Source organism: Rattus rattus, chromosome 8 (genome assembly GCF_011064425.1).
Source record: "Rattus rattus isolate New Zealand chromosome 8, Rrattus_CSIRO_v1, whole genome shotgun sequence".
Taxonomy (NCBI): Eukaryota; Metazoa; Chordata; class Mammalia; order Rodentia; family Muridae; genus Rattus; species Rattus rattus.
In genome coordinates this window covers 54,099,905-54,107,567 of record NC_046161.1, presented here as the reverse complement: position 1 = coordinate 54,107,567, position 7,663 = coordinate 54,099,905, and positions in this window count along the sequence as shown.

Here is a 7,663-nt window from a genome sequence, read left to right as displayed (position 1 = left end):
TTGTGTTCTATATGCAGGGTTGTCTCCCTTTGTGCTTTTTTTATTGCTTCTATTTCCATTTTTAATTCCTTCACCTTTTTGATTGTGTTTTCCTGGAATTCTTTCAGGGATTTTTGTGATTCCTCACTATAGGCTTCTACTTGTTTATTTATGTATTCCTCCGTTTCTGTAAGGGAGTTATTTATGTCTTTCTTGAAATCCTCCATCATCATGATCAAATGTGATTTTAAACCTAGATCTTGGTTTTCTGGTGTGTTTGGATATTCAGTGTTTTCTTTGGTAGGAGAATTGGACTCTGATGATGCCATGTAGTCTTGGTTTCTCTTGCTTGGGTTCCTGCACTTGCCTCTTGTCCTCAGGTTGTCTCTGGTGTTACCTCGTTCTGCTATTTCTTTTTTTTTTTTTTTTTTTTTTTTTTTTTTTTTTTTTTTTTGGTTCTTTTTTTGAACCCGGGCCTTTGCTTCCTAGCGCTCTACCACTGACTAAATCCCATTCTGCTATTTCTGACAGTGGCTAGACCATCCTTTAGGCCCATGTTCCCGGAATGCTGTATACCTGTTTTCCTGTGTTCTTTCAGCCAGTAATGGGAACAGAGTGTTGTGTTTCATGTGTGTAGTCTTACCTGTCTACTTGTCTTCAGCTGTTTCTGTGAGGCTGTGTTCTGCGTCCACCAGGCAGGTTGCTTGGAGCAGAAAAGTTGGTCTTACCTGTGACCCCATTGCTGAAGTTTCTCCTGGGGGGCTGTGTTTGAGCTCTCCATGATGACAGCAACCAGGAGGGCCTGTGCCGCCTTTTCCTGGGACTCCTGTGCACCAGGATTCCAGATGATGTTAGGTGTTTTCCTCTGGAGTCATAAATGTGAGCAGAGTGTAGTCTCTTCTGGCTTCCCAGGTGTGTCTGCCCCTCTGAACGTTTAGCTCTCCCTCCCACAGATTGGGGTGCAGGGAGCTTTTGATCAGGTCCCTTCAGCTCCGGGCAGTGTCTGGACCGCAGGGGACCTGCCGCTTGAGTGCCTCTATCTTCCGGTTCCCAGAGGCCTTATACAGTTTCCTCTTGTCCAGAGATGTGGGCAGGGGTGGGCAGTATTGTTGGTTTCTCCCACTCTGTTGTCTCAGGAGTGCCCACCTTTCCGGGCAGTGAGCTTTCTCTCCCAAGGGGTTTGGGAGCAGGGAATGGTGAATCCACTACTTTCATAGCACATGTATTCTATTAATCCTCTCACCCCATAAGGCCTCTGACCTTCCCATTCTGATAGACTGTTTCTTGCTTTCTAAATTTGACAGATGCTCAAAATTAAGCTGTTGAGTCTAAAAAGTTAGAAAAAGATGAAAAGTGGTAACAATTAATCAAATAATATTGATATAAAAAGGGAAATATAGCTTATTCCATTTAAAAGCAGAAACTAACAAATTGTGTTAAAACTAAGACTGCATATATATGTTAAAATTTATTATATATATGAAAAAAAGGAGAACAGGCTTACCATGACATTGACATTTAAAATGTGGAGTTCTACATTAGCATAAGAACATTTAAACTGTCTCAGAAAATGTAAGTTAATTCATCGAGTCCCATCCCTAGAAAAAGTATTGTACACAAGTATTAACTACTTGGAGAAGGAGAATTAGCATCTTCCAGAGATGAATTCACATACAGTTGTACATTGTAGAGTGGTCCTCTCTCAAATCCTATATATACAAACTCCAAAAACCCTAAGCAGGTTGTACATCTTATTTAAGATTTATTTTCCTTTACTCTATCTTATTAAGTATATATATATATATATATATATATATATATATATATATATATGAATTTAGTTTCCAATACATCTAGCACTATTTTCCTTACATTTACCTATTTATTAATTTATGTATTTACATATATGCGTATCCTCTTCTTACTCTGTATAATAAGCACATTTAGATGCCTTCTGAACCATAAAGAGGTACTTATTACAAGTACACTTGATCTGTAGTTATCAGTGGTTGTGATCCCCTGAAGTAGATGTTGTGAAGTAAATTATGTCCTTTATGAGAATATTACATGACCTTAACAACTAAGCAAACTTTCTACCTCATATTTTATTAAAGTTTCCAGCGACTTGTTCTAATGTCTACTGAGGAAGGCCTTTTCAAATGTGTGCTAATTAATCTACTTACCTTCAATAACAGTTTTCTCAATAATTTTTAGTACAAATTAATAAATTGATTTGAAATGCCCATGGCAAAACAAAGGACCTAAAATCCTACAAAATAATTTTAAAAGGAACAAACTTAGAAGACACATCCCTCATATCTATATTAGATAGCTATCTTTGTCCCTGTTCAGCCCATGTTTAAACATTCAAGTTGATAAGACTTCGTGGGTGTACTGTCTGACATTGACAGCTGACACAATTTCACAGCAAACTCCAGGATCCTGTGGCCCTTATCCTCTTTCAATTACACCTTCAAGATGCCAAAACCTTATGCCTAGTGGTTCCTTTGTAGGTATATCTGTTGTGACTGGACTCCATAACTCCTTTTGTTCTGTTGTGGTTTTATGAAATGGCCCCTGTCTTGAACAAAAGAAAATTTTCTCATGTATCCGAAGTCTAGGAAGTATAGCATAAAGTTTGTGCAGATTCAATGGCCTCGTGAGGCCATTTTCTGATTCCTAAATGACCCTCTTCTGTGTATTCACACAGAGGAGTCCCTTTGTATTTTTTCCTGAATAGAAACGTGAGTCTTATCTTTTATAGTTCTATGCTCATGACCTAATGGTCTCCCAAAAACCTCACCTCCAAGTTTTACTACCTCCAATTACAACACATGTATCCTTGGTGATACACACATCTGGTTCATAAGAGTCATAAGTAAAGCTGACAGTGAACAGTAGCCCATGAGTGACACAAACATTCTCAACATTAAGTCATTTTCCATCACAATGTTTTATCCAACCAACAAAATGAAACTAAGTAAAGATATTACAATCCATATCTGTTGCTTTTGGAAAGAAATTGTTGAACACCTAAAGGATTATTGACTAAAGGAAAATTTTCACAACATAAACAATGAACTTCAATGAGATAGAGATTGGGAATGGTAGGACCCAGGTTATATAAAGAACAAAACTGGAAAAATTGGACAGGGTGTTCGTTTGGAAAAGGTAAGGGCAATGTACTACTAAGGGAGATGTAGGAAAGTATAAAATAAATCTCTTCCACTGTTTTGGGAGGTAATCCCACTAAGTAGAAAAATTTATTTTCAAAATCATAAAAATCCTTCTGCTTCTTCCTCCCATGAGCTGGAATTTAAGCTGTGAATTTCCATGCCTTGTTATCAATTATGTTGTTCCTGTCATACCACAGCAGTACCAAAAGAACATGAAATTTGTTGAATAAGACTGCAGGAATATGCTAGAGGTGTATTTTGATAGAAAAACCATTGGAAAAGGCACCAATAAAACTAGTCATCAAGTATAGGTGTTAGCTCTTCCATAGTCACTGTTGGAGACCCAGCATATAACTACAGTGTCAGTTTCAGTCTTCTTGCATTTGTGAAAAAAATGGTCAGTATGAACCCCAGAGTAAAAAGTGTATGTAATCTGTCAATCATGAGGGGATAGAAGGAAGAAAGGAAATCAGTATCTACCAAAGGGTAGGAGCACTGAGGGTGGTGTGGAACGCAGAGCGTTTCTCTATGCCCAGCTGAGCTGTCCAACTATCCACATCTGATGCAGAGTACAAGATGTTGTCATGGCTTGGGCAGTGCCAGAATAGAGGGTGAAGTGTTGTAAGGGTACAGGAGAAGGATGAAGTGCTAACGACTCTCCTTGGAATAGGCAAAGATAAGCTCGGCTAGTAAAACTTGTTTCAGAACAATTTTCCTTTCAAACTTTCCTTTAATTTTTCTTATTTTCCAAGATCAATGTTTCATTAAGGCACATGTGAGAACATTCTTGGAAACCATCCTTGATCCAGCCACCTGGTGAAGAAGTAAGACAAGGGTCAACATGTGTGTGTTTGTCAAATCAGTGACTCAGAAAATGAGGAGTCAGTCTCCAGTGAGATTGGTCATAGTCAGAAAGAAGGCTAAAATCAATCACATCTGTAGCCATCATCTCTCATACTATAATGTGCTTACAGCCAGAACTCCAGTCGAAAAACTCCAAAGTGGAGTTATAGGGAACAAATTTAATCTACCTGATTATGTTTACCTAGAAATCCTCTGGAAACCCTTCAGGGACCTACCAAGTGTATAATTTCACCTCTGAGGTTTATTCCTCTGAGAGCCAGTGATGGCAGTAGATACACAGGGAGAATTTTCCTACTTTAACAGGAAAGCACATTCTCCTAGTTTCCACTCCTATTCCCCAGGGATAGAGAATTGCACAGCTCTTGAGGGAAAGTATAATCCATAATCTTGAGACTTCCTGCCTTACATTCCAGAAGAAGCTGCCCTGAAGGTGCAAGGAACACATTTGTTCATTTTTGGTCTCACAGGATCTGTCCCTTCAGAGCTGAACATAGTGCACTGGAAGCATATCAAAGATAAAAATGGAAAATAAAATTTAAGATGTTCCTTTGAGGGCAGGCTTAAGCATCAGACAAGAACTGGGACAGTGGCTCTGATAAATAAATAAAAAAGAATGTTGCTGAAAGTCTTACCCCTGTGAGCTGTGCCAAAACATTGGATTCATAAAATCAAGAATTGAGGAGAGCTAAAAGGATTCCCAACCCCAAATCCTACATATAAAATAGGCAGTGAGAGGAACCACAAAGTTCTCAGGCAGAAACTTGGGCCCTCCATCTGTACATCTGTTCCCAAAATTTCAATGTCTTCATACCATCAACCCATCATCATGATACACTGATGTGTCAATGCCCACACTACCGCGGCACTGAGAACAGGGAGTAGGCCTGCACGATTATAAAGTACACATATGCAGGTTATTTTTGTTATGAAGGATGTGAATTTTGTAGCTTTGCTCACTGAATACAAACCCCAAGTTGACCAGGTGGAAAAATCTAGGAAGCACAGTGGGAAAGTCCGGCTCTAGACCAGTAACAAAAGACTAAGTACATGCCCCAAATTTACTGGGGAGAAATCCAGGAAGACCAGCCAAAATCCTAGGGGCAAAGACTGAGAAAAAAGACAGGAAATAATTGACCATCTCCCAGGTGTATGCCCAGGTGTGTTGCTACCAGGTCAGGGTGTTCCTGTGTGAGGAACAAAAGGCTTCCACATGCATCAGCAGGGCTCAGCAGGAGCCAAACCCTGGAGGGGATCCAGGAGGCTCTGACAAGTCCCTCTATTTTATTTTTTACTAAGCAAGCCTCCCCCTGCCCGTATTTTATTTTTTATTAAGCAGCACCTGTCGTAGGACATTTTGTGGTGGCAACCTCTTTCTCTTCTCTGGAAAAACCTGCCAGTTTCGGAGTTTCCTGTCTTAGGTGAGGATTAGGTCCAAAGAGTTGCCCTTCCTTGGCTAATTGTTCCTATGGAAGGCCTATAATCTGCCTGGCAATAAATTTATTGTGGCATTGCCCTCACTGAGGGGTCCAGGCAATGCAGTTTGAGTTCTTAAATGGCCTATAAAGAAATAGCACATTCTCTGGAAGAGTGGTTAGTGCTCCTACACAAGCTTTATTTACCTAAATATTAAACATTAAAAATGCCAAATCCTGTTAATGTTGTCCAGATTCAGTCTTACATAGAAATTCCTGAACTGGCAGCTTGAGGCCAGGAGTTGAGAGTAAGCAAATGGAGTCTTCCTCATTTTGTGAGGGTGTACTATCAACTACATTACCATTTCCAAAGATATGGGTGTGAGTCTATGGCTTTGTCAGGTAGTTGCCTGAGCCAGAGTTCTGAAAGGACAGTGAGTTGTCAGACATTCTCGCTGAAATCATCACTCACTGATTTCGTGTAGAAAACTTGCCTCCAATCAGTTGTATAGCATAAATAATTGTAAAGTTTGAGGGTTAGCAATATCTAAAAAGGGAAAATTTTTAATTAATTGTAAACCATAAGCCACACATTGACTATCAGTATATAAATTGAAAGCTTGATTTTTTTCAACATTAAAAACAGCAGCTACAGCATGTAATTCAACAATCCGTGTAGAAGCAAAGGGAAACTCAAGAGAATAAACTTGTGATCCAGTTATATATGCTGACTTTTCATTAGGTGAACCATCTATAAGTACAGTAGGTTCATTGTCTATGGGCTGTATGCACACATTAACAGGAAATACGAAAGCATGCATAGAGAAAAATTATCAATTTTGCCTGAAAATTTTGTATATATAATAGGCCAAATATCAATATTTTGTAATAACCAATTTAGTTGCTGTTTGCAATAAGGTATGTTTCACAAGATATCTTTTAAAAATACTTCCATGACTCTATCCTACAATTCTCCATTAATACAACAGCTTTATCTCCCCTGAGGATATCAAAAAAGGCTTAAGTTCTCTGGTAAGGTGAGGAACTTAGAGGCTTAAGATTAATTTCAAATATTGAAAGGAATATTGAATCTTTTCTGGAACAACAGCTACTCCCCAAAATTTAAAGCTCATTGTGAGAGTAAAGGTTTGTAGTGAAAATTCCCGTATACACTGAAAGATTCAAAGTCTTAACTTCTAATACTGAGTCAGTGACAAAATTACTAATATATAGGGCTATTAGCCATTCTTTTGTAAAACTCTTCAATGATATTACTTCATGGGCTCTCCAAAATTATAGGCAAGTTCACTAAATGAAAACCTTTCACAATCACCAGGATGTAAAGAAATGGCATAAAAACAATCTTCTATATCTATCTTGAAATGGCAGTTGGAGTAAACAAACAGGCTACAATGCTCTCACAAGTTCCATAACACCTGTTCGATTTTTTTCTTAATTACAAATAAATGTGAGTTAGCCAATGTAACACTGGCAATCCTTAGCCACTAACTTCAAGTTACACTTGCAAAAGCAAAGCACAACCATGACTTTGAAAGCAAAGCTCAACCTCTAATGAACAACCTAGTCTCCAAAATCCAGTCTCTCCAAAACAATCAGTCTATCCCTCATGCTATAAAGATTGATTGCCAATTCCTGTATGTGAATGCATGATGGTGCAGCCTTCAATACCTCAACAAAGATTCCTAAATTCTTTTATAAGCCTGGTTTCTAGGATAAGAATTCCATGAAAATATTATCTCAATTAGACCTATTTCCCTGGGTTGTCTCATGCCATATTGCCTAGAATGACTCCATCTAAATTACCAGTTTTAAGCCAACTTTCTGTTACCAATGTTACAATTTTTTAACCATATACGATAACTAAAAGCCAACAGTCTACAACCAAGGTATGTAGAGCATATTTATACATCTAAAACCAATCAGAGCCTCTCCCTGCTTCTTCTCCTCTTGTACCTGTCCCCCTCTCACTCTCTACGTTTTCATAGCGGGCCTCTACTCCACCTACCTCCTGCCTATCTCTCTGTCCCAACTCCCCTCTCCATGCCCTAAATAAACTCTAGTCTATACTAAAAAGATAAATAAAATCAATCAGAAACAAAAATAAAGTGGCTATGCATATCTTTAATATTTAGACCAAACACCATTTTTATTTTTTCTAGCTGTAATTTTAAGAGAAGCACCTTGTCACCTGCTAAGTCCAATAATCACAGT